This window comes from Rhinolophus ferrumequinum, chromosome 12, assembly GCF_004115265.2.
Source record: "Rhinolophus ferrumequinum isolate MPI-CBG mRhiFer1 chromosome 12, mRhiFer1_v1.p, whole genome shotgun sequence".
Classification (NCBI taxonomy): Eukaryota; Metazoa; Chordata; class Mammalia; order Chiroptera; family Rhinolophidae; genus Rhinolophus; species Rhinolophus ferrumequinum.
In genome coordinates this window covers 1358021-1385885 of record NC_046295.1, presented here as the reverse complement: position 1 = coordinate 1385885, position 27865 = coordinate 1358021, and positions in this window count along the sequence as shown.

The following is a 27865-nucleotide window of genomic DNA, read 5'->3' as shown; positions in this document are numbered from 1 at the left end:
TAGGCTCTCTGTTCCCTTCTCCTTCTCTTCACCTTCTGGTATACCCATTATTCTTATATTGCTCCTTTTAATGGAGTCAGATAGTTCTCATAGAGTTCCGTCGGGTTTTTTTACTCTCAATTCTCTCTCTTCTTCCACCTTAGTCATTTCTAGATTCCTAACTTCTATGTCACTAATTCTTTCCTCCGTCTGGACTACTTAATTTCTTGAGTTCACTAGTTCGTTCTTCATCTCATTCATTGAGTTATTCAGCTCCAGAATTTCTCTTTTATAGTTTCAATCTCTTTGGTGAAGTACTCATTTTGTTCATTGATTTTATTTCTGAGTTTGTTGAATTCCCTTTCTGAGTTTTCTTGCATCTCATTCAGCTTTTTCATAACTGCAATCATGAATTTTCTGTCATTTAAATCACATATTTCTATGTCTTTAAGTTTATTTTCTGGAGATTTTTCATTTGCTTTCTGAATTCCCTTGTTACCTTGGTTATTCATTATGCTTGATGGATCATTTCTCTGCCTGGGCATTGTGTGAATGAAAGCTGCTTTTTAAAGAATTTTATACTTCACTTCTTAGCAGGTTGATAATTTGAGGTTTTTCTTTTGTTTTCCAGCAAGTGGCACCAAACACAAGTTTTAATTTTCTCTTACCTGCACGGCTGGGACTCCAGGCATTTCTCCTTGGATGGGCAGTGTCTCCATGAAGGTGGAAAACCCTCTGTATTCCCCAAGAGGTGGGCAGACCCTTCACTACCTGGTCACCTCAGTTTCGGGGCACCACTCAAAAGTATTGGAACGGGCAGGCTCTGGGCCTCCTGTGTGTTCCTGGCACTGTCATCCTGTAGCCAGAAGCCACCACATAGCTGCCCTAAGTTGACCCAGCTGCTTCTACTAGGTTGTACCATGATGGATGGAGGATGGTTGGGTGGAGGGAAGAAAGTTCATGTGTCCATGGTCCTGCTCTTCCTTCTGGATTTAGACACAATGAGTATAGAAAACTTAGGGTGGATAGTGTGTGTTTTTTTCCAGCCCTTTTGTGATCTTCCAAGTAGGATTTTGCTGCCTGACAGGACACAAGGGGAAAGGGAGGGCAGATTCCCCATCTGTGGAACTCTTTGTTCAGTGCTGGCAGGATTTGGAGTGCTGTGGTATTTTTGCACCATTTCTCTACCCCTAATCCTGGGCCCACTCTCAATGTGTGCTAGCCACTCAAGCCCAATTGCTGTCTCTGTGCCTCCAGTCTGGTCTGCCCAGTGAGGGCTGCAACAGACCCCTTCACTGCTGTGTGTCCACTGAAGTCATAGCATGCACAGGGCTGCCTGCGTTTTCTGTCTCTGTCCTCCCTCCCCCTCCTACCTCCACTGTTCACTCAGATATGCCCACCTTCAGAGGTGTCTGCACAATGTCTCAGACATGTTTGTGTGTTAAGCAGGGAACTATTTATGTTTTCTTTAATGTCTCTCTGCATTATATTCTAGTTTTAATTGTCTATGTTTTGCCCATTCTTTGTGTTTCCCCTCCTAAGGTGTCTTGTGTGTTTATTTGATTTGATTTGTAAGGTCATTGGAATTTTTTTATTTTTTTATTTTAGTAATTAATTCTTAGTATTCTGCAATACAATTTTATTTTGTGTATTGACATCGTTATCTAAAATTTCGCTAAATTAATTTCTTAGCTCTAGATTTTTTGTAAATTTCTTAGGATTTTTCTATATGAACTATGTCACCTGTGAATGACAATTTTAATTCTTATTTTCCATTATTTATTGTTTTTTAAATTTCTATTTTCTTGCCTTGTTGGTTGGATTAGGAGCCCAGAACAGTGTGAATGAAGTAATGTATGGGTAGAAATTTTTTCTTTGGATTTTCATCCTCTAAAACTATTACAAAAAAACTGAAAGCGTATTCTGAATCCTAATCTGGGCTGAATAACAGATATGTTAAATGAGATAAAGTTAGTTGATACAGCAAATAAAGGGTGTTTCTCAGGTCTTGAAAGGAAGCTGGAATTTATAAATACACATAGATGTGCTATTGGCCATTGCCTTTTCTTCCATCCATAGACTGCATAAAAGGCATTCATTCTTCTATCTTCCCTTAGAGCTCCTACATCTGCCTTTCTAGAGGTTCTTTTAACTCAGTTGTTGATAAGGATACATTTTTATATTTAAATTTATCTATAATTGGAAAGACCCAAGATCACTCAAGAGAATGTTCTACCTGTTGAAGGGTAGCAAATATTAATAATGAAAAAAATGGCAATATTTACTGAGCACTAGCTATAGTAAATACTCTCAGAATTCTTTCCACATATTGTCGTTTAATTCTCATAATAATTCTATGAAGTATATATTATTCCCATTTTACCAAAAGAAAAAAAACGCTAAAGCACAAAGAGGTTAAGAAATTTCACCAAGTTCACAAAACTACTAACTGGAAAAGTTGGGATTTTATCCAAAGCAATTCAGCACCCAACTTGCATTTTATACACACTTAGAGATGGTGATCTGCTGGAAACCTTTTGCCTCCCTCAAACTCTAAAAGAATAAAACAAAGTATTGCCATCCTGTGTTCCAAATTTAGAAGCATCTGCTATGGAAAATACCCCATAATTTTCATTATCTCCTACAAAAAATATGTATGAAATGGATAGAAACTGCTAAGAAGAAAGAAACTACATACAATTATAGCAGTTTCTTGAAATATGCAAGGAATAGGTTCCAAGACCCCCAGTGGATGCCTGAAACTATGAATAGTACCGAACCTTATATATGCATTCATGCTTCACTTAATGACTGAAATATGTGCTAAGAAATGCATGATTAAGTAATATTGTTGTGCAAACATCGTAGAGTGCACTTACACAACCTAGATGGTATAGATGGTACACACACCTAGGTTGTTTGGTATGGCCTATTGCTCCTGGGCTACAAACCTGCACAGCATGTTACTGTACTGCATACTGTAGGCAATTTTAACATAATGACATTTGTGTATCTAAACATATGAAAGTAAAAATGTGGTATAAAAGATTAAAAAAGAAAAAAACAGTACACCTGTATATGGCACTTAGAATGGAACTTGCAGGACTGGAAGTTGCTCCAGGTGAGTCAGTGAGTGAGTGGGGAGTGAATGTGAAGGCCTCGGACATACTGTCCACTGCTGTAAACCTTATAAATATTCTATGCTTAGGCTACACTATATTTATAAAAATTTTCTTCCTTCAAAATAAATTAACCTTAGTTTATGTAACTTTTTTCACTTTATAACCTTTTTTTTAACTTTTTGACTCTTTTGTAATAACACTTAAAATACAAGCACATTGTACAACTATACAAAAATATTTTCTTTAGTTTTTTCTTCTATAAGCTTTTTTTCTGTTTTTTAAGTCTTTTTTCACGTTTTAAACATTTTTGTTAAAAATTAAGACATAACCACACACATCAGCCTAGGCCTACACAGGGTCAGGCTCATCAATGTCACTGTCTCCACCTCCACCCTTGTCCCACTGGGAGGTCCTCAGGGGAAATGACACGCAAGGAGGTGTCATCTCCTGTGATAACAGTACCTTCCCCTGGGATACCTCCTGAAGAAACTGCCTGAGGTTCTTCTTGAGAAGGTGTCACTTTTTTCAGAAATATGTCCCTGATGGTTTATTTCTTTTTTCATCATAGATTTGCTTGTAAGCAGATAAGTCACTATGAACATTCCTTTTTATTAATGAAAATCTTTTGGTGTTGGAATACATGTTTTCAAATATTTTAAGGAGCTTTTTGAGGTCTACAGAATCTTCTGCTAAACACTTCACTGTGAATTTTCTTGGGTATTCGTCTTCTCCTGCAGTTTCCTTTTCTCTTGCCTCTTCTTCAGCTATGCGTTTCTGTTCTAGTCCCTTATTAGTCAGTTCCTCATGAACCCCCTCTAGGAGCTGCCCAATGTCATGTTCATCCACATGGTTACAGTGGTTTGCCATCTCAAATAGTCTTGGTGATTTTTGCAACCTCCTCATCCTTGGCAAATCCTTTGAAGTCATGGACAAACCTCTTGAGTGTCTTCTTCTAGATGCCATTCATACACTCCTTGGTGACTTCACCCCAAATCCAAGCAAGGTCATAGATGCAGTCATAGATGGTGCAATCCTTCCAGAATTGCATCAGTGTCTTCCTCAGTTGCAACAATAGCCTGGGCAAAATTCCCCTCAGGTAATACGCCTTAAAATCTGCTATAACTCTTTCACCCATTGGTTGAATAAAAGAGATGGTGTTTGGAGAGAGAAACACCACTTTGATATTGGGATGACATTCACCAACTACAGGAGGATGTCTGGGAGCATTGTGAACAATAAACTAAATCTTGAAAGGCATGTTATTCTCCAGATAGTATTTCTCCATTTTGTTGCAATAGCAATCGAGAGGGCATCTTGGGAGAGGAGCTGGGTCATCCATGACTTCTCATCGCTCCTGCAGTACACCCACACTGTGTGCCTGTTGATACGCCTGGGTTCTCACTGTGCCAATCACAAGGGGCTCCCATTTGTAGCCTGCAGCACTGCCCCCAGGCAAGACGGTTATCCTGCCCTTAACAGCATTGAAACCTGGCATTGACTCGGCCTTCTTATGGGTGGAAGTCCTTTCAGGCATCTGTTTCTAGAATAGGGAGTTTACATCTATATCGAATATTTGCTCTGGCAAGTAATTTTCCTCCACAATCAACATACCTAAAATTTCAAATTTCTTCAGCTGCTTTCACATTAGCACTCGCAAACTCACCACTCACTTTCACCTGATATAATGAATAACGATTCTTGAATTGTTTAAACCACTCAGAGCTAGCAGTAAATTCAACATTGTAGTTGGGTCCAGCCTTTTCTTTCAACATTGCAAACAAACTTCTTGCTTTAGTCATGATTGATGTGGTCCTGAGAGGGATACTCTTCTGTGTCGGGTCTTCCATCCAGATCAGTAGAAGTTTCTCCATGTCTGATATACGTAGGCCCTTCTCCAATTTGTGTTACTCTTTTTGCCTTCAAAGAAGCAGATCCTTTAACAGCTTCCATCACTTTGTTCTTGTTCTTAAAGATCCTAGCTGTGGGTTCAAAATCCCAGAGAGCAGTTTCCAGGCTCTCATGTGGAAAGGTACTAGCTCGGTTATTAGGTGGCCATCAGCTGTAATCAGATGGCCATCCGCTGTGGCTGGGTGACCATCAGCTGTTACCCGTTAGCCATTAGCCACTAATATAACTGCTGTGGCTATGCTGGGGCGTTGGTTGTTGGTTGCCAGAGAAGCGGACGGCGGATTGTGCATCGTGTGGAGCCTCCTTCCCATAACTCCAACCCAGCTGCCAGTGAGACTATAGTGGTACGAAACCCCCATCCATGGCTCCATTGGTTTTCCTTTTTGGCCTCGCCATATCCTGTGTTCTTATGTGGGGAGCGGGACAAGAGAGCCCGCATGACACTAGCTATGGTAGAATGAGACATGCCTGATGGCTGAGCAATAACCATCACTGATTTTCCACCATTATAGTGCTTAATCGCTTTTCATTTCATTTCCAGGGCAATCACTTGATATGGTCTCCCTGGCACATTAGCAGTAGATAGTGTATGCTTAGGGGCCATGATGAACAAAACAACATGAGATTAAATCAAGACACACGGTAAACAGATGTCTGAGGCTGCTGCCAGTGCAACATGGCATTTTTTTTAGTAAGTAGAAAGAGTACATGCAATCTAAAATAACAATGGAAGTATAGTATAGTAAATATGTGAATCAGTAGCATAGTCGTTTGTCATCATTATCAAGTATTACGTAGTGTACATAACTGTATGTGCTATACTTCTACATCACTGGCAGTGCCGTAGGTTTGGTTACGGCAGAATCACCACAGGCATGTGAGTAATGCTTTGCACTACGACATTACGATGGCTACGACGTCACAGGTGATACGGATGTTTCAGCTCCATTATAATCTTATGGATCACCACCATATATGTGTATGTGGTCCTTCGTTAGCCAAATGTCAGTATGCAACACATGGCTGTACTATGTTTTCTCCTATACACACGCAACTATGATAAAATTTAATTTATAAATTAGGCACAGTAAGAGATTAACAACAATAATAAAAAATAGAATAATTATAGCAGTATGTTGTAATATGTTATGCAAGTGTAGTCTCACTCTCAAAATATTTTATTGTACTGTAGTTAACTTTTTACTTAAAGGAAGCACTTTATGGCTTCTCTTTGGCATATCCAAATTGCCAGCATCACTACACTTGTACTTTGGGGCCACTATTAAGTAAAATAAAGGTGACTTGAACACAAGCACCGTGAAACCAGTTGACCTGATAACCAAGACAGCTACTAAGTTACTAACAAGCAGGTTGCATATATACAGCTTGGATACAGTGGATAAAAGGATGATTCAGATCCCAGGCAGAACAGAGCAGGATGCCACAAGATTTCATCATGCTACTCAGAATGGCACACAATTTAAAATTATGAATTATTTATTTCTAGAATTTTCCATTTAATATTTCAGACCATGGTTGACCTCAAGGTAACTGAAATCTTGGCAAACAAAATTGTGAATAAGGGGGACTACTATATATGCAAATGACAATTCCTTTCATGGCGGTGAGGTTTGTATGAACGTTGTACTGTTTTTAAGGGCTAATAAAAATTTTAAAACCATTGTAATCCATGTTTTCCAACTAAATTTAAGTGTGATTTCTGCACTTATGATTGTGAGATAATTAAAAATATTGGTGGGACATGAATGAATCACAATAGATTTGAACTTTAAGAAAAAAAAATAAATTGTCTTGATTCAAAATAATGGATAGAAACCCACAATGGATGAGAACTGACTGAGTCTCGCCTCTGACCCCCCTTGCCTCCCCCGGAATGTGGTCTGTCCCAAGGCTATGCTGCACATGCGTCTACCCTCCTATCTCTCAGTCCAGGCACCACCTCACAGGAGATTCCTCGGTATGGGCTTGGTGGGGACAGAAAAACAGTAGTGACTGAATGGCAGTAGAGAAAAGACGCCAGATATTCAAAAAGTTGTAGACAACCAGAAATGGACAGAAAAGAATGTATGCTCTTACTTATAGCTTGTTGGTTTCTAGTCAGTTTCAAGTTCTGTCTTTTCATTTCTATTCATTCTTTCATGCAACCTTTGTCAGCTTTCAAGTACTTCCACATATCATTGGTGGCAGTAGTGTAAAAATTGTGATCCTCCAGACACAGTAAATAGAGGAATCATCTCAGATATCCCCTAGTATCATCCCCATCTGACAACCCAGGAGATCCTTTCCTTCACAGGACCTGGGTTCATTCAGGCTGTGACTGTTATAGCTCCTCTCTATTTCTAGTGTGTTGGTGAAAGCACCGACTTTGTAATAAGCACAGCAGTACCCAGATGTTCAGCTGACCTGAACAGGATACTGTGCCTGAATGTACCTTTCCCTGCACACCTGATAAATCAACCCACAAGAATATGACTATTTCACTATTGCTTTGTATTGTAATTGACTGTTTTATGTTCATATTAATTTTCTAATTAACTTCTACTGTGTGCAAATCATTGGAATAGGTACTCTAAGAGATTTAAAGTAGAAAATTAATTCATAGGCCTAGCCAACACACCCACTAAAAATTCTTTGAATAATACCATGAAATATGAGTATAATTCAGTGGAGTAACATGCTATATATAATTTTGTCATACATTTTGCTAAACAAGATGTTACATTAAAAAGAGTTGCCAAAGATTTAATTAAATTATACTTAATAGAGAAAATCTATTATTTTTCTGCTAATGGCAGAACCCTTGACTTAGGACAAAATCTGTGGAGCAAAACTCCAACTATGGGAGCATCTTACGAATAGCACCCATCAGCCCAGTCCCAAATCCTTGGGACTGGTGGTAGGTAGACAGTGAGACAAAACACCTCACCTGCTGAAGTCTAGAAGGAATGCAGTGACCTCAAGCCTCCCCTCTGCGCTGTGACATAGCATCAAGTGGTACATATCTCACTTGACCTTATTATAGTTTTTACCTGGAAGGGCTTAGGACAGAGGGGCAACAGGATGGTTCCTTCACCAGCACAGGAGGAAAGAGGAAAGGGGGGAGAGAGAGTAAAAAAGGGGAAGAGAAGACATGCAGTCTTTAAGGACTTTACAAGAAAAAAAGATCAACTCATTTAAAATCTATTGTGAATTTACCATTTGGCAAATATTATCTTCGATGCTAGACACAATACTTTTGCCGATGGAATTCACATTATAGGAGAAACAAACACATATAATTAATGATAATCTCAAGCAATAGGAATTCTAGAATTTTAGCAGTAATAAAATATTGGAAGTGAAAAAAAGGTAAAAGACCTATTGCTATTTTAGGCTCCTACAGGCTATTTGCAAACGTGAAAAACGTAAAGTATAAGAACAAATTATAAATTTAAAGCATAAAAATAGAAAAAAAGATCTATGCTGAAGAATATGTACCAGAGAGTGGAATCTGTAATAACAACAGAATAGAATACAGTCTGGTTTTACTTAAGTTTAAATTAGCTTTACATGAAAATAAATTGGTTTTGAATCTGTGAGATTAAAATGACAACATTAACATCTAAAATAAATCTCACTTTTTTAATCTCTTCAATCAAGCCCAAAGACCTAGAAGAAATAAAAACAGAAATTGTAAATTAACCAACTAATTTAAATTGTAGGGTTATTTACATTCATTTGATTTAGGGACTATGTTTAACAGGCAATTTTAAAATATCAAAGGCCATCAGTTGAGTGCATGTAATAAAAATTAATATAATAGAGAGTCATTTGAAAGATATAAGCTGTTTTCTATCTTAGAAAGCTAATTCTGCTAAACCATTAGGAACGTATATTATTGTTAATTATAATAAATTTAGTAATTTATTATTACCAATAAATTACTGCGAATTATAATAAAACTATTCTCTATGTGTTTTTATGTTTTCCCTTTTCTAACAAAATTAGACCACATTTCAACTCAAGTAAAATATCCACCACTGCCTGTTTCTCTATCATCATTGTTCATCTTTTTTCACAAGCAAAAATCAAAATTTATCACTGACACATTCAAATACTCTTCTAATATACATTTGTAAATAATTTTGTAATATACCATTCTTGGTGACATATTAGTTTTCCTAGGGATGGTGATAGGGCAGATCTCTAAAACAGAATTTCACCACCAGTCTAAAAAGATTCTCTTTTCTAGTCTCAAATGATCACAGTACACTTTAAAGCATGTGCAATACAAAAGGATGGCTGGACATTCGCATTGAGGATATATGGTGGACCACAATTCAGAAATGGCCTTTCTCTCTCTCTCTCTCTCTCTCTCTCTCTCTCTCTCTCTCTCTCTCTCTCTCTCTCTCTCTCTCTCTCTCTTCCGCCCCCCACCTTCTTTCTTTCTGAATTTAAGTCATGACAGATGTCAAGCATTCCTATAACTTCTGCCTGATGACTTCTGTTCTTCTTCCATCACTCACATTTCTATAAAATATACACTGATACCAATGTCCCCACAGGGTCAAGCAATCTGAGAACTTGAAAGACCCTTGGACCTAAATCTCACATTTCACGAATGAAGACATTTAAGCCAACAGAGTCTGGATGATGTGTCCGTGGTGCCGCCAAGTTCAGACCTTGGTGTCTGGGACTCTCGGTGAGACACATCAGTGGCCTTTCTCAGCAAGTACAAGGGCATTGAACCCACCCACCGCTGCATGCTTATGTGGCTGGGGTAGAGTAGAAATAATTTCTGAGCCTCAGTTTCTTCCTATGTGAGGCTATTGTGAGGATTAAATAAACGAGTGTGTATAAAATCCTACCACAGCGCCTGGCACCAAACAAAAAAGGGGATAATTGAGATGATACATTTTTTTCAATTTCAAAGAAATTTTCTATTGCTACTTCAGTTATGTGACTGTGAAGATTAAATAAATTATGTAATACTTAATGTAACTGTTACACATATATGAGCATTAGACTGTGGCAGTAGTCATGAAGGTAAATTCAATTAGCATCAAGTTCTTAAATTATTTAATCAGAACTATTCCCAAACATCTATTTTCAAGGTGAAAACTACCTAAGTAAATAAATTTTAACTGAGTGAAACTCCTGTATCTACCCCCTTGGTTTTCTCCCAATCTATGTTCCCATCAACTGTTCCTCTCCCCACCAGCTCTCCTGATTCCCACTCTTAGTGTATCTAGTTGTCCACTTTGTTTCTGCTGGTCTACTTCTTTCCTTACCCCTTCTATCCTTCTTCACTGATATCACTTGCTGCTTTCTCTAATAATCCCCTGTGGACAATATGAGTTTCATTCTCTTAGAAATTAGAAGTCAAGTTACCCAGAAAGCCAATGAGAAAAAAGTACACTGTAAACGAAAGAGATTAGTAATGATGCTAATAGCAGTAGTTTAAGAATAATACTTTCCATTTACTGAATCTCACACATTAGCTAATTTAAACTCATGGGAATCTTAAACAATTGATATTATTATATCCGTTTCTTTTTTAATGAGAAATTTAAAAAATTTAAGTAGGTTTATAAAACCTGCATGATGTACACAACTGGAGAGTGGCACCCACAAGCTTGTGATCTCAAAATGTACTATTGAGGTGATGCACGTTGAGTCCTAAATCTAATCATTTTACTAAGTCACAGTCCTAGAAAAATGAAGTTTTGAACAAAAAAGTTGAAACCTAATTAATGACTTTGTAATATAGGTGAAGTAAACATTTATCAATAGAAGGAGTGCAGTGGATACCCTCTAAGACCAAGCTACGGCATTGTTTGTCCAGGATGTTTCAGATAGTAGAGAGAAGGGAGAGATGCAAGCATTTATTTAGATGTGTCCTAATATAGTCTAATGTATGTCATGAATAATCCAAAACATTTCAACATGACACTGAAGACCCATTCTACAGAAATGACTCAATACCTTCTTTGACAGAACAAATACCTGTCTGATTAACAACTTGGGAGCAGTGGATTGACAAGATCTGCTCTATAAAATACAGATTTCCCCACATAAATCAGTAACAGAAATTTTTGTTTTATACATCAAAACCATTATTGTTGGTCATTACTGACAACTAAATTCTTGAGACTCATTGAATGGATCAAAAATGCTTTGAGTTTAGGAGTAGCCTACAGTGGACATTGGGAAAGATAGGAATGAGGTGACAAAGTTTTGGTGATCTGCTACCCCAGATCCCCCCTGGTAAGACTGTGCAAACAGACTGACCACATTGATCAAAGGAAGCTGGACCTCTCCATGAACTGTCTCCCTCTTTCCACTTTTCTGCCCCATATCCTGCATTCATTCCTTCACAAATGGTCATTAAACTCATGGAATGATATTTAAATTCATTAACCACCAGGAAAATGCAAATGAAGCCAGAAACAGATATCATCACTCAATCGTAGAAAGGGCTAAATCCCCCAAACAGACAATAAATAAAAAAGAAATGAACAAACAAAGAAAAGGAAACAATACAATTATTGGTAAGGCTGTGGAGTTACATGAATGTTTATACACTGTTGGTGGATATGTAAATTATTACAATGACTTTGAAAACCATTTGATATGATCTGCTAAAGGTAGAAATAACGGAACCCCATGAGCCAACAACTTCTCTCCTGTGTATAGAGTCAAAAAAAAAAATGGATTCAAATGTTCACCAAGGAATATGCCCCAACATTGTTCAAATAGAATTATTCATAATCACCAAAACCTGAGAACAATGCAAATGTACATCAACAGAAGAATGGATAAATTGTTATATGTTCACAAAATAGAATATTATTCAGTAATAAATTTGAACAAATTATGGTTGACTGCCACAGCTTGAAAGAATTGCTCAAAAATAGTGCACGCAAAAGCAGCCAGACTCAAGAGTACATTCCGTATAACTGTATTTGCATAAAGTACAAAAGGCAACCAAATTGCTCTACTGTGTGAGGACTTAGAATATCGGTTATCTTGGTGAGAACAGGAGCGTGGTTATTTGCAGAGGCGTGAACAGAGCCTCTGCAGTGCTGGTGATGTTGCCTCTCGTGGAACTGAAATGGGAGTGCCCAAGAGAGCGCACTTCATGATGAAGTCCTGAGCTGTTTACTCCTGCTTCTGTGTGCATGTTGTTCATAAGGAAAGGGGGTTGTTTTTATTTAAAGGAATGCAACAAATAAGAGGACGTCATAGTGATAAGGGTATATACATATCTTTAGGACCAACTGAAAAAAAGTATTAAATGTTCGCTGAATCCATATATCTTCTCTAAGATGAAATTTCCACTGACAATATTATATACGGCTTTGAAAAGTGCTGTTTCCCAAGCCTGTAGAAGGAAACCCTGAGGACGGGAAACTTTGTTAGTGGACTCAAAATATTCTCAAAAGTGGTACAAGAGGCGGTGTTGAAGGTACATGCCAGCTGTATGAGTGCAATTGTTTTCTGAGATACCAATGTGGGAAAGGGATTGCTTGTAGTATTAGGGGGAAAAGTAGCAACTACGACTCATTTACCCCCACACCTAAGGGAAAAATTTGAGGGTCAATACTGACCTTGGAAATGCATGAAACTTATTTCAGGCTATTTTCCCAATAAGAAGAAAAAATATTTCTGTTTGAATCAAGACACTCCCTTAAATTTCACCTAAAGAAATCCTCTAATGACCCAACTGGCTTAACTCTATTTAAAATCAATCAATCAATCAATCAATCAATCAATCAATCACTTCGTACACTTACACACACACACACACACATACACACACACCTCAAACATAGCAGTAAGCTGCCTGTAGAAAGCTATTTATTGAATTTTAGTGAATAAACTAGTCTTCCAGTCCAGATCCTCCTTCTTTTTTGAAAACAGAGAACATAATTACTAAGTTTGAGCCAAAATATCATTTTCCTTACGTATTCACTCAATGGAAATAAAGCTATACACACATGACTTTGCCGCATGGTTTGGTCGGTCGGTGTTGGAGAGCAGAAATGAAGGGCATCATCCCTGCCCCCCAGTAGTTCACATCTGGAGGGGAAGCAGAGATGTGACTGCATTCCAGCTGTGGTGATGCAGAGGAAAGCAGAAAGCAACAGCATGTCGTCTGTCCAGGGAGGAGAGGGCTCTGGATGCCCTCTCCCCCTCCTTTGTACTTGTCACTTTGCTCTGTTCCCTCCTTCCACTCCCGGTGCTCTAAGTCAGTCTTTGCTATTATGGTCTTTGTAACTGACCTCAGAAATGCCTTTAAAGCTAGCATGTCACTAATACAGTTCTTCTGGAGCTCTAGTAAAGAAAAAGACAAATTAGGATACAAAGCACTTCAATCGGCTTTATGCCAAACATCTAATTAAACAGAGAAATTGTCACACGCATTTTTCTGTCCACCTCTTGTTCATACACAGTGGGTATTTCCCAAGCAGTATTTCTTTTTTCCTTTTAGCCAAGCAGATGTCACAGGAACACCCATGAGAACCCTGCTCTAGTTCCAGCAGAGTGCTGATGGTCCAGTAAAACCAGAGTTCTGATTTCTAGTTTGTTTCTTCTCTAAACTGTAAAAAAGAAAATATTTATCTGAGAACAGTTCTCAAGAGAAGAAAATAGGAATCTCCTCATAGATGTGGAAATTGCCACTGTTTTCTGTATCCATCTTCTGAACAATCTGTGGAGATTATAACATGTTACTAAACCATGAGAATATGTTTACTAAACATGTTACTAAACCATGAGAATATTTCAGCAGAAAAAAAGACTTAGGTTAGATTATTTCTGTCCATGGCAACAAAGGGATAGATATACCATGAGACCTTGAAAGCTCTTTCTACCAGTCTTCTGGGCAGTGAACAGCAGGAAGCACAGAATTGTTTAGGGCACTTACTTGTGGGAGGGCTGTGCCTTGGGTTCAGACAGAGAGTCTCCGTGACAGCTCGCAGGAAGCACTTTGTTCCTTTGGGCCTTTACTTACAACAGCAGGTGCAGTTACTTTCCATACAGTGTAAATGGTGGACTAATGGCAGGTGGTTTTCCTGTGAAGGTCATCACCAAGTCCACTACCAAGTTAATCTTATTCTTCATTCCCTGCCTCCCGACCCCCTCCCGCAAAAGGTTGTTACCCTGAGATGGATTATACCATCTCACTGCCTCGGCACCTGGGAGGTACGGATGCTGCCAGTCTTCCCAGCAGAGTGTCCTCTGTGCTCATCTTTCCCATCCTCCCCATCCAGGTGTCCACGCACATCGAGTAATAATTACGTAGATAATGCCAGTCGTGTCCCAAAGTCCTAACCACTTTCAGGTCTTCTCCGACTTATTCTAAAAATAGTTATTAGTATCTCATCCCTTAGGTGTGATGTTAACGGCATAAACTGTCATTCTCAGTTCCATTATGGGTCCCAAAGCAGAACCTCTGATCCTGAGCTTAAGGGCAGTTATGCATTAAGGAGGAACTGGAAAGTGAAAGAAGAGATTTAGAGGTCCCAGATGAGAAAGTTTCATGGAGATGCCCGGTGACCAAAGCCTCTCTCAGTGTTGAGTGATCCCATGACGTTTCTTCCAGAAGCTGGAAATATTGCAAGGAGTGACTGCTTTGGTAAGAAGACAATTGTAAAGGTCACATTTCCCAGCATTGTTGGGTCAAACAATGCTACTGTGCCATATTGCAAACAGGTTCTGATACCTTAGGATATAATTTGCTACAATTATTCTCTGATTCTTTCCCCAAGTTAGAGGATAATTCTTCAGTTCCATTCGCTTAAATTTCATGTCCAGCTATCGGCCATTCTCACCACCACCCGGCCTCCTCCCAGGTGCTTCCTCATCTACGCTTCTCCCCACATTCCTGGACTACTTTTCCAGAATTCCACCAGCTCACATGTCTTCCAGTTTTAAAGTAGTGCTTCCAAATGATTGTCATGTAGCCGACCAGGAGCGAATGTCCTGATCTCCATCACTGCACCAACTCTCATGACTTTGGTGAGTGATAAGCTTGGTCATCAGGTCCATATTTATTACATATATTCATGTAATGCAGTTCTTTCCTCTCCTTTCTTTTCAAAACACTGATTTATGCTGATTTTCTATTTATTTTCCAGCTCCTCAGGCATATTGTAGGGAACGCTGTACATTCTGCAAATTGTAAATGTGGTTCACCAGCATTACACTACCTCGGTGCTGCCTCATCATTTTCCCATAATTTGATATTTAAGTTTTCAATCATTTCCCTTTAAATATCAATCAAAATAAATATTTATATTATCTTTCTGACAATTTCTGAAATGAGTCAGTGTTTTAAGTGGAGCATGACAAAATTCCAAAAATATTCCCATCATTTTACATAAACACTTCAGAGTCATCTCAGTTAGCAGCTTCTGCTCATTATATTTCTACATACAAATATTTTATAATCTGTGGTTTTCACCAAAAGGAAAGCATTAATGCTCCTTTCCACCTTTCTCAGCACTGTTTGTTCAGGATTGGTATTCTTCTTCATGTGAAGATCACGGGGAAGCAGAGGCCCGTTAATCCAAGGTTTGGGGCTGCTGTTTGCGACTCATTTCACAGGGTATAAATTGAGTGTTGAGAGTTTAGCCAAACTGCTCCATAATATTGCTGCTTTGGCATCCCTTTTGTGGGGCTAAGCAGCCTGCAGGGACCTTGAACTGGCACAGCCCTCCCACAGGTAAGTGCCCTAAATAACAAGCTGCAGACTCACAGTAAGTTCCTAGTATGACTTCCCCAACCAAACCTCACACAGGAAACAGGACAGACTGTCTCCTGCTTCCCAGCTCCTTCACTGTATTAGTGACAATGAAGTCCATGAACTTGTTGCAACACTGTTGCTGACCTTTTTTTATATCGGGGCATTATTCATTATGAATTTGTACCAACCAGACAAACAGTTAACCAAGTTTACTGTTTGGAAGTGCTGAAAACGCTGTGTGAAAAAGTTAGATGAAAGCAACCTGAACTTTTCACCAACGATTCATGGCTCTTGCATCACGACAATGCACCAGATCACACGGCACTGTCTGTGAGGGCGTTTTTAGCCAGTAAACAAATAATTGTATTGGAACACCCTCCCTGCTCACCTGATCTGGCCCCCAGTGACTTCTTTCTTTACCCGAAGATAAAGGAAATGTTGAAAGGAAGATATTTGTATGACATTCAGGACATCAAGGGTAATACGACAAAGCTCTCAGGGCCATTCCAGAAAAAGAGTCCCAAAATTGCTTTGAAGGGTGGACTAGGTGCTGGTATAGGTGCACAGCTTTTCAAGGGGACTACTTTGAAGGTGACCATAGTGATATTCTGCAATGAGGTATGTAGCACGTTTTCGTAGGATGAGTTCGCGAACTTAACTGTCCAACCTTGTGTGTGCCCCTAAGACAATCCCCTAGAGTTTACCAGAACCCCATTCTTCTTGGTTTGAATTGACTAATCCAGCCTTAGTCCCAGAACCCCAAAAGCACTCCACACTTGGACCTTAATAAAGGCATTGTGCTTCAAGTCTGCCTGGCTCTGCCTGCACCTGCCTTGACCTCCCCAGTGGTCCCTCTGGGCATGTCGTGTACCTCCTTTAGGATGCATGAGTAATAAACTTCTCTATTTCACTCTTTCTTTGTGAACCATGGCTCACACACTAAACATCTAATGCCTGCTCTGGTCTCTACTTAACATATTAATTTAACAAAAGCACAACACTGAAAATTTTTCCAGAAGCACCTGCAATCTGTGTAGCAACTCAGAGAAGTGCAGGTCCCATGGGAACTTTGGAACCTTCTAGCCAAAGAAGCATAAGCTCTTCATACAAAAAGGCAATTTTTCTTTCTTTAAACAATGTAGGTATCTTCTTATAAGTTCTTGTTTAGAGACTATTGCCCTCATGAAAATGAAAGCTTTAAGACATTTTTCATGGGTACCGACATGCCATTATGTACATCACTGTATCTCACTTTGCTGACAGAAACTGTCGGTATTATGCCTCTTTAGAAAAATACCAACTGAGGTAGATAACATAAATTATTGGTTTTAAATTCTGAAGAGAAATTGAAATAAGTAAAGTAGAATTTAATAAAGTATAAACGTTAAACTTTAGGTTAAAAGTTTCATATTGTATGGATCCTGGCTCTTCATTAATTGCTTATTTCTTCTCTCTAGTCCTTGTGTACTTGTTTTTCAGTTTGGAAAATAGTATGCACATGGTTTTACTGTGCTAAGAGTCACATCTACACAGGAAAAGTCACATGAGTGAGGAACATGACACACAGTAGAGCAGGATAAACATGGGGCTTGCGATTCAGATACTGTTACCAAATACAAGGGGTTCATCCCTTGGTAAGTATAGCCAGTGACTCTCAACCAAGACAGTATATGAGCAAGGAAAGTTTATTACTTGCAGCCAGTAAGGAGAGCACTGGGGATACCTCCCAAAGTAATGTCTCCCCGAATAGACAACGGGAATCACCTTTAATGGGACTAGCCATGCATATTCATCAAAAAGGGAAGGGTCGTTATATGTAGACGTTGGGTGAGCCTAGCACAGGCGCAGTCAGGGATCGTCCTTTTGCATACATCACATGTACAGAAAATGGTGGATAAGCTCGGCCAGGGGCGGAGAATTCAGTATTATAATCAAGCAGGATCAGTCTTGGTTTCTTTTAGGCATCCTTATCTGGTTTCAACAGGAACAGAGTGTTATCATCTTGAGGTCAGCCCTTCAGGGAACATCTTTGTTCTGTAAAACAGCTCAGCAAAGATTGTTAGTTTCACAACTCAGCAACCCTTTTAGCCTTATTCTGCTAACAAAATGTCTTATGTGTTCTATAATGAGAATGCATGAGGTGATTGTGGACATCTGGTTACCAACTCTCTGTACAGTAGAAAAGTCCTGAACATTTAAATTCATTCACTGAAGTCAGTGAGCACACAGAAGTGTTGCAATTAGAAAAATGAAATAAAACCACAACACCTCAAAGATACAAAAGCACTTCGTAAATGGAAAAACCTTAGCAGACATTAGAAATGCCTTTTGTAACGCATACATGTGCAACTCCCCACAGTCTGAAGTTCCTTAGGTAAGGAACAAATCTGAATTCTTTTGTGAATGATCAGGTTTCATGATCACTAATAATCTCTGCAAGGGCAGCCTCTGTTTTGATAGCCCAAGTTGAATATACAGAAAGAAAGCCTGTGTGAGGCTGGTCCACACAGTGTCGCCTGGAAGGGGAGTGGGCCTTCAGAGCAGAGACAGCCCAAGTTGAATATACAGAAAGAAAGCCTGTGTGAGGCTGGTCCACACAGTGTCGCCTGGAAGGGGAGTGGGCCTTCAGAGCAGAGCCCTGTGGTAAATGAAAGCTGATCCTTGAAAACTGGCCCAAGTGTAAGGCACTCGATCCTTACAGAGAGCCGAGGGGAGGGTCTGCCCTAGACAGCACCAGTCGGAACTCATCCCACTGGAACCCTGGGTCGACACACCTGCCCCTGATCCAGGAAGGACTAGTGCTGGGATTGAGAGGCTTCACCCGCAGGGACTAACTAGTTCCTCTCCCCGCTTCTAGGAGCGATTCTGCGAGATGGCTAGGGCAGCACACACAGTTTTCACTGAGGTACCCTGCTCCAGTCCGCTGAGCACCCAGCAGCCAGCCTTGTCAGCTTCTGGTAGGTTTTTACGGGAACTTTTAGTCTCCAGCAAGCAAAAATATTATTAAATTCCCAAAGAAATCTGAAAGCTTAGAAATTTTTATCAAACTCTTTTCCTACTATAATAGTGTGTTTTGTTTTGTTTTGTTTTGTTTTTCCCGTGCTACCAGCTATACACCTACATTTCATCAGCATCCTCAAACCGACGCTATGATACTGGAACTATTAGCCCTCATTGCATAGAAAAGGAAAATGTGGTTCGGAGAGGCGAAGGCACAGGCATTCTGCCACAAAGTGGAACTGGGACTGGAACTAAAATCTATCGGCTTCCAAGTCCAACAATCTTTCACGCTCCCACACCCAAATCGCCCACGCCAAGCGCAAACATCATCATCAATACTAACAATAATAGTATAAGAACGCGTGAGCACGGTGCCAGGCGCTGAGCGAGGGGCACCGACACGCTCAAGCTGCCTTCTCACTCCATCCATAAGGAGAAAGCTATAGTCGAATTCTGACCCCCATTCAACAGAGCAGGAAAACTGAGGTTCAGAGAAAGAAGCCGCTTGTTAGGCCGCACAGCTGCGCCAGGACTGATTCCGGAGACCTGGACGCCATCCATCCCCACCGTCTCCGGCCCAGAACCACCTACCCTGGCCTGCGCCTCATCTGCCCCTCGGAGCCCGCGCCCACTGGTGCCGCCCGCCCTCCCGGCCCCTATGATAATGTTTAAAGTTTCTTGTTGTTTTTTTTTTCCTTTCTCTGTAATTAAACCCATGGGTTACTGGCTTAGGTGCAGTTTCAGAATGGGGCTAAGGGTTTGTCCTTTGTAGCATAACTAATGATTGTTTTAGCTTAATTATTTTAAATTCATAAAACCTGTATCTTTATCACCAGTATAAACACTTTTAATGTGCACTTCTCGTGTATTTTTTAAATAAAACCATAATAAATGATTATTTTATACTCTACAGGAGTGTCTGTGACATTATTTGAAATAATTCAAACATTGGTGCGGCCAAACTAACCCCCTTGCCTGGAAGGCCAAACAAGACATTTCCCACCATGGGCTGCTTTATGAGACTCTGAAACTCCCATGCGCAAGGCAGTGTGGGTGCAAGTTCATAATTCTGGGAAAGGCAGCTTGATGAGAGTCAGACTTGGAAGGAAAGGCTGCTAGTTGTAACACAAGATAAAATCTCTATCACGGCAATGAAATTCCATTCTTAAGATCTTGATTAATTAAAAACTGTGATCAAACAGTTCGTGGCAAAATATAGTGTACCCTGCTGGCTGGCCAAACACGCAGAATCACTCTCGTAGATTCTGTTCATCATGGCAAACACTGCCCCCAATTTGTATTGAAGCAGCAAGTAATTTGTAAAAAGCACTTGATCTTTCTGCAGTATCCCTAGCAGCCTCTTTCTATGTTAATGGTGCTTTTACGTTTAGAAACTATTTTGTCTAATTTGCTGCCTAGATCCTATTGTCTAGGAATCGAGACTTTTGAAGGTTGGGCAGTGTGATTCATGCTGTGGCTGCTGCAGAGGTCTGCCCTGCTCCTCCCCACGCTGTCCTTTCCCCGGTTAATTTTTCACTCTAGGAGCTGGTGACGTTTGGACTGAGTGACTCTTTGTGGTGGGGCTGTCCTGTGCAGTGTAGGGTGTTCAGCAGAACCCTTGACCTTTGCCAACCACCGGCCCGTGGCAACCCCACCCCAACTGTGAGAACCAACAATATCTCCTGACTTTGCCAAATGTCCACCTCCACTGCTCTTAATCTGAAACAGAAACTTCCAGGGCTTGGCCCAAGGTCATGCCCTTTTCCGATTAAAGAAAACTGTCAGGGCCCTCCAGCCCTGGATGGAGTTCCTAATCCGACCCGCAGAGGCCTTTGCCGTGAATGCATCACAGTTCAATGCCTTCCTCTTCCATCTCCAGCTCCTTTCACTCCCACACAGTCACTGATCCAAGCAGCACACACCGCTTCATCTTCTTCTCAGGGTTAGCTTCTGGGGGAACCAAGTACGCAACGGACATTGTATTTCCTCAATTCACAGCAGCACATTTTTATCACAAGACACCAAACTGTCTTTACGCCGATGGCCATGAGTTAATTAGCACCGTATTTTCTTTCTTATGGCAAACAAAATAGCATGGTCTTAAAACTAACCTCATCTTAGGTGATTAAATGAAACAAGCAAAATAAAATAAAATAAGTGCATGAGCAAACGATACATTGGTCTCAGGTTATTAAATTATTTAGTCAAAACATCGAGTTGGAACATGAGAGTTTAATTAATATTTCTGCCATTTATTCTTCTTAGTTACTAATCATATTTAGATGTAGCAAAAATTTACTCTTTTACGTATTATATTTAAATTGATTAATCATGAGATATATGTCTGTGTGTACAAATCTATGTGTAAATAGATTACAAAGTGATAGCTAAAAACAAAGCTGCATTATTTTTCTGAAATATCTGTTTTCTCATTAAGTTACCTTCTTGAAAACATATATAAAAGAGCCAATGTTCTCTGTATATCCACCAGGTCGTCTAGGTCATAACTTTTCTGCAATTCAAGGCATCTAAAGCTATGACTAATCTATGTTATCACTTACATTGTCGTGAAATAGATGATGTAGGACTTCATTTTGAAGTATGTGTCATGAATGCCACCTCTCTCCACCTTGCGAGGTGTGGGCTACATTGAAAGCAATTCAATTTAACTGCAGTCTTTTGGCATGTATTTGCCTAGTATTTGACACTGAGCAAGATTTTTTTTTCTTTCCAAAATCAGTAAAATAATAACATAATTTTTTTTCAGCTTTTAAAATGGTCTCTAACTAAAATAGATTTTGAATTATTTATGCATGATTGCTCCATTTAATTTTTTAAGATATTAAAATAGTTTTGAGTTACAATAAAGACTTTATGTTAAACTCTGTAAAGGTCTTCAAAAGAGCAACATGTATATTTTTCAGAACGTAGCAATCATTCTCAGAAAAGACAAAAGTTTTTAAAATATATTATGCAAAATATGGGCTACTTGATAAAGCATTCATATATTAAATGGTCACATAAATATATTTCCAATACGAGGCTAATACCACAGTTGATCTAGAACAAACTGCAAAGTCAAACACTAAAAGTTAAAAATATAATGTTAAGAATTGTATCTTAACAATCATGTGATTGCCTAAACATTTCCTTGTTTATAAAATAACTAGTTATGCTGGACACTATTGCAATTTAATTGGTAACTTCAATTGGACATTGCAGAACAAGGTAACGTGGTATTCTTAAATATTCAGGCAGCCCAGCTCTACCAGGTAAGAGTGAAACTTCATCTTCTAAAATAAATAACAAATTTAGACCTGAGATTTAGGAAATTTTCATTCACAAGGCAAATGGTGAACTCTGAATCCTGCATCTCATTTTCTACCTCAAATAATGACTCAATCAAATGCAATTTAATTATCTTTAGGTCATAATCAATTCATGCACATACATGATGGTATCAGTGGACTATAAAAAGATGCCACAAGACAAAGTACCTCATCGTCTGAGTCTGCAATTAAGGCCCAATAATTCTTGGTACTGATCATATCGATGGCAGCTGTAATGCTGAACTAACCTTCATTAAATACTCTCCACATCTGCTTTCAGGTCACATCACACTATTAGTGACAGAAACAGCAGCTCCTTCCGAAAGAGCTTTTATCAATGCTGCAGGTGGCCCTTGTTAGCTCTGTGATAATACCAGTTTAACTGAAGCATAGAATGGAACTAGCCCAACTTCCTAAAAGGTTTTCCCAGGTATACTGACAAAGGGAAATACAAGATAGGTAAGAAAACGGCATTTAAAGAGCAAGCAGACTTTCTTAAAATAAAATGTTTGGTTTGATGAGATCATATTGAAAAAAATGAATAAAATAATCTTAGCATTTTACATTTTCAATATATGCCTGTTTCATATTAAAAAAAAAAAACTACTCAGTATGCTTTTTTAAAAACTGCCAAATTTTGGGTCTTCACTGATTCCACTTTAAAAAGGAAAAACAGAAAGTCTAAGATTTTTCCTAAGGCTTAAGAATTAAAGCTAAACTAGTTATTAATTTTTTCTTTCCTTTTTACTGAACAACAAAGGGCATTAGAAATACATGTTGCAGTGAAACCCTTCACTGAACAATTTCTGTTGCAAGATGTAGCAGTAATAAATGCAGCAGCTGAGAAAAAAAACATATTAGTGTTTCTTGATGTAGCAAATACAGAAGGATATATACGTACATTAGGGGTTAAAGATAAAATACATGCTTTTCCTCAGTTTATCTGTTTTGCTTGTGGATCCTTTCCTAACCAGGTACTACAATAATAGTGGTTTAAAAGAGCTATAATTGTCATACAATGTCATGATTTAGTAACCTACTCTTGTTGCAAATTAATTTCAATTAACCACTGTGACAAGACTCCATAGGTGAAAAGTAAAAATAAGAACCGTGAGCCGGATCAAGTCGACCGATCAAAAAATTATTATTGTACTGGTTTTAGCATTTTTCTTTTCCTTTGCTTTCCCAATTTGCTGTTATTGTCATTTTATTTGACTCGTGGAATCAAATCATATTCATGTATTTGGAACCTCAGAAATTATAGTGGTTTTCTTCTGTGAATTAAAAGCACATTTATATCATGATTCATAAGCTTTATCAGAAATAGGATATTGAATTTCAAGTGTTTACTATAGCACTTTCCTTCTTACAAACAGGTTCAAGCTTTTAAGGGGATTTTTAATTCAAATCCACTTAGACTATGATTATAAAATTAAAGTAAATATTTTGGAAGTGTTAAAGCTGCTAACTTTTTTATTTTCATACTGTAGACGCAAATATAAACAACATTTTCTTTGAGGATGTTGGAAGAGAAGATCGACTGCCCCAGGTAAAATGCTACAGAAAGGTTTTCTAGAGAAGGAAGGGATGCTGGTCAAAGGGGAGACATTGAATTCCAATGTTTTAAATATATTTAACATTTTATGAAAATGAATGATTTTAAAATAGCAATTAAAATATAGATTTATTGTTGGCTAAAAATAACGATAAAATGCCCTATCATTTAAAATATTGTTTCAAGTAATATACTTAAGTTTACTTAAGTATGGTTGACAGACAAACTGATATCTAAGAGATTCCAGTTCTAAAGATTTATTGGATAAGGATCACAGTGAATGTGAAATTTATCTTCCATTTATTGAATTCCCTCTGTGTGTTAGGAGCTTTACCTTCTTTATCTCCAGTTCTGCAAGTTAGGTGTTCTTATCCCCTTTTACAAATGAGATTGAGAGAGCACATTCTCAAGGTCACAGTTAACTTTCCTCTTTCCTTAGAAGAAAAATATATGCCTGATGATCTAAATGACAAAGGTAGCACAAGAATTCTGTCCCACAGGGCCTTCAGCTAGCAGGATAGATGCGCCAAAGTAAATGGAAAAATCCATCTCCAAATTTATATATAATCAGAAAGGATTACTGAAACTGGCACTGCTGACAGAGATAAGTGCAGGGAAAATTTTACTCACGTCTTCACCCAGTATTTCAGATGATCCAGGGCACTCCTCTCTACTTAACATTCTTAGCTGCATAGAAAGCATCCTTGCCAGCCTTGGGAATAACATACCAGGATGCCCAGTACACTCACACTTTTCTGATGAGATTAGGAAGCTGAAAAGAGTAACCTCAGCACGATCTGGAAATTGCCTTTCACACTGCATTGGTGATTTTTTGGTATTTTGAGGGTTTTCTCAAACTTTATGCCGGGAGCACAAAGGGCAATGTCTCCTGTCTCATTTTATACAGATTCTAACCCCTCTCTGATTCCTCCAAGACTGTTTTGTTTAGTGTAATTACAATACTTTTTCAAGTAGGGAAAGGAAAAATACCAAACAATTGCTGGCCAGGCTAGTGAAAGAAGACCAAACTTGAGAGGGGCGATCCCTTAAATCTCACCAAGCCAGACACAATCCTGAATGCTGTGGAGCCCCATTAGTCGTGGCAGCCTTCTTACTTTGCTGAACTGAAAATTAAGTCTAGCAGACTTAATCTAATTATCTTTGCAATGCACTCTTAACAATATTGACCTATTCAAATGTCCTCCTCTGGATAATGTTTATTATATACGTTTATATAGAACTAGCACATTACATTTCTCCAAAAATTATATTTTATTGCCACAAAATATTATTAATTCCTTTGTTTTTATCTCATTTCATATTCTTAATAACTTAAAAAAATCTTTTTGTTTTCATTATTTTTTTCACTAACCAAATCAGTTTTATTTTCTTACTAGATATTTTCAGAGATCCAAATTTTGATTATAATTCTCTCTCTGTTTTATTCTATTTTCAGCTTTTATGTGTATTTACAGCCTCATCTCACCTCATTTTATAATTTCCAGTTTCTGTATTTGAACTTCTGCATTAGCATTTAACAAGATTTTTCTTTGTATCAAGATAAGTGATGGCTATTTCTAAATCCCCTAAGGACATAAAGAAAAAATGCATATTCTCCTTTAAAGGGTACCTAGCTTGTACTATATCTTCATTAAGTATGAGTTGTTGGTGAATTATTTGAATCCTCAACATGTGTGCTGATTTTTCCTCCTATGTAAGTAGTGCATTTCTGAAAAAGTGCATATTAACATTTCACGCAGTAATTCTTTTTATTTTCCTCAAGATCTACTTGGAAGTATTTCAGGAAGCACTTCAGGAAGTATTTAAAATCTGTATCTGGTTCCTCCATTGTTTAGTGTAAAACGTTTTGATACATCTTTGTTGATTATGCCTTTTTTTTTTTTTAATTGGGGAAGGGGAACAGGACTTTATTGGGGACAGTGTGTACTTCCAGGACTTTTCCAAGTCAAGTTGTCCTTTCAATCTTAGTTGTGGAGGGTGCAGCTCAGCTCCAGGTGCAGTTGCCGTTGTTAGTTGCAGGGGGCACAGCCCACCATCCCTGTGGGAGTTGCACAGGCAACCTTGTGGTTGAGAGGACGCACTCCACCAAACTGAGCCATCTGGCTACCCGATAGCTGAGCGGCAGCTCATTGACTTCATTCTAGTTGCAGAAGGCACAGCTGTCTGGCCCACGTGGTAATCCAGCCTGCAAGCCCCGTTGCCCAGAGCTCGGACTCTAAACAACTGAGCCACCCATCCGCCCCCACCTTTTGTTGTTATATGTTTCAGTTATTCAAACGAATCTTCCATTATTAAATATTGATATTGTACACTCTACTTTCTTTTCATTTTTCTGTTAGCATATCTTTGTCTACTTAATTTTAATGTTACTTTGTCCATTTTACATGTGATTCTTATAAAGAACATCTTACTGTGTTTTGCCTTTCCTTTCTAAACCTGATTGGACTGTTTCTTTTTTACGAGGAGACCTTGGGATCTCGTGCTCCTCGCAGGGACCACAGGCCCCGGGCAGGCAAGGGCTCCTGCTGTCTGAGCCCCTCCAGGTGCTCCAAGGACCTGAGATCCCTGGACAGCAGCTTCCTCCTTGGTGCTGCTCCAAAGCTCATCTTGTGCCTCAAGAGGAGGCAGGCCACAGCTCTCCTGGGGACTTCTGTGGACCTGACAAGCACACCATCTGCAGGGCTTTGTGACTCAGGAGAGAGATCCAGGCTGAGCACTGACACTTAGGAAACATGGGAGTATATGTGGTCATTAAAGCCATGGGATAGATGAGATGACCTATGAGGAGCATATAGGAAGACAGCTGAAGGTGGAGTTTTGATGACCATCAGCATTTAAAGGCAGTTCAAAGAAGGGGAGCCTGAGAAAGATGCCCAGTGTGGTGACCACAGAGGTCACAGTATCACCCATGGGTCGTGGAATTACAGAAGCTTAAAGGAAAAGAAGGTTTCTAGAAGGTAGTGGTCAGTGCTCTCCAATGCTGCCGGGAGGTCATAAAACAATTTAAAACTATCCGTTGGATTAAACTTCAGGGAGGCTGTCAATCATCTTGAGCAGAGCAGTGTCTGTGAAAAAGGACTAGAGAACAGACAGAAGTGACCCCGGTGTGGGTGGGAGAAAAGGTTTGGACAGGGAACTGGCTGAACTCTGTGGGTACTGCACCTGATCCTCAGAATGGTTTCAGGGCTTTCCCACCACCCCACCCCACCCATGACATGGGGCCCCACAATGTGGGGGGGCACTTCCTATTTACTTACCCTTCGTCCTTAAACATCTCCTCATCCAGATTCCGTCCTTGGAATAATCTTCACCTTATCTCTTCCACTTCAGCATTTCAGGTTCCAGCACACGGAGAGGCAAAGCCCATCCCACACAGGTATCAGGATCCCAGGGGATAACTAGGATCAATAGTGAGTGAAGAAGCATTTGTTTCCTTTTATTTTCATATTCTGCAATACTGCCCATGGAAGAAGGTAGAAATGCAGTACTTCATCCACAAAGGAAACATAATAATTTACTATTTAAAAAAAACCCTAATTTTAATGTATTTTATTCTTTGCCTAATATATATTTAGTTTTTTTTTTAATTAAAGTTTATTGGGAGTGACAATGGTTAGTAAAGTTACATAGGTTTCAGGAGTACAATTCTGTAATACATCATCTATATATCACATTATGTGTTCACCAGCCAGAGTCAGTTCTCCTTCCATCACCACATATTTGATCCCCTTTACCCTCATCTATTGTTTTTGTTTGTTTTTTTAATCTATCTCCTCACCAGAGGAGGAGAGTTCTGACCTCCAAGAGATTTCTTTTAAGTGATTCCTGGCAGTGGTCACTATGGATTGCTAATGCCCTTAGAACCTGCGGTGACACAGGGCAAACTGCTTATTAATCCCTGTGAGGGGGCCTGGTCCTCCTGGGCCTTCCTTTCCATCCCACTTCACTAGTTAAGTTCTGATTTCCATCTGTCTCAAGCAGAGTTCTGGGAGCTGGAGCTCCACACTGAACACTCAAGAGCCTCAGACTAATTACTTTAAAAAAATCGCTTTGAGAAATGAAAAGGGATGCTAAGAATCATTATATGAAAAAATTAGTATTCATAAAACTGCAGAGATTAATATAATGTACTTTTTATCCATAAGAAAAAGAATGTGATCTTGTAATAATTGGCTTCCATTTGTTTTAATTAAAGAAATGA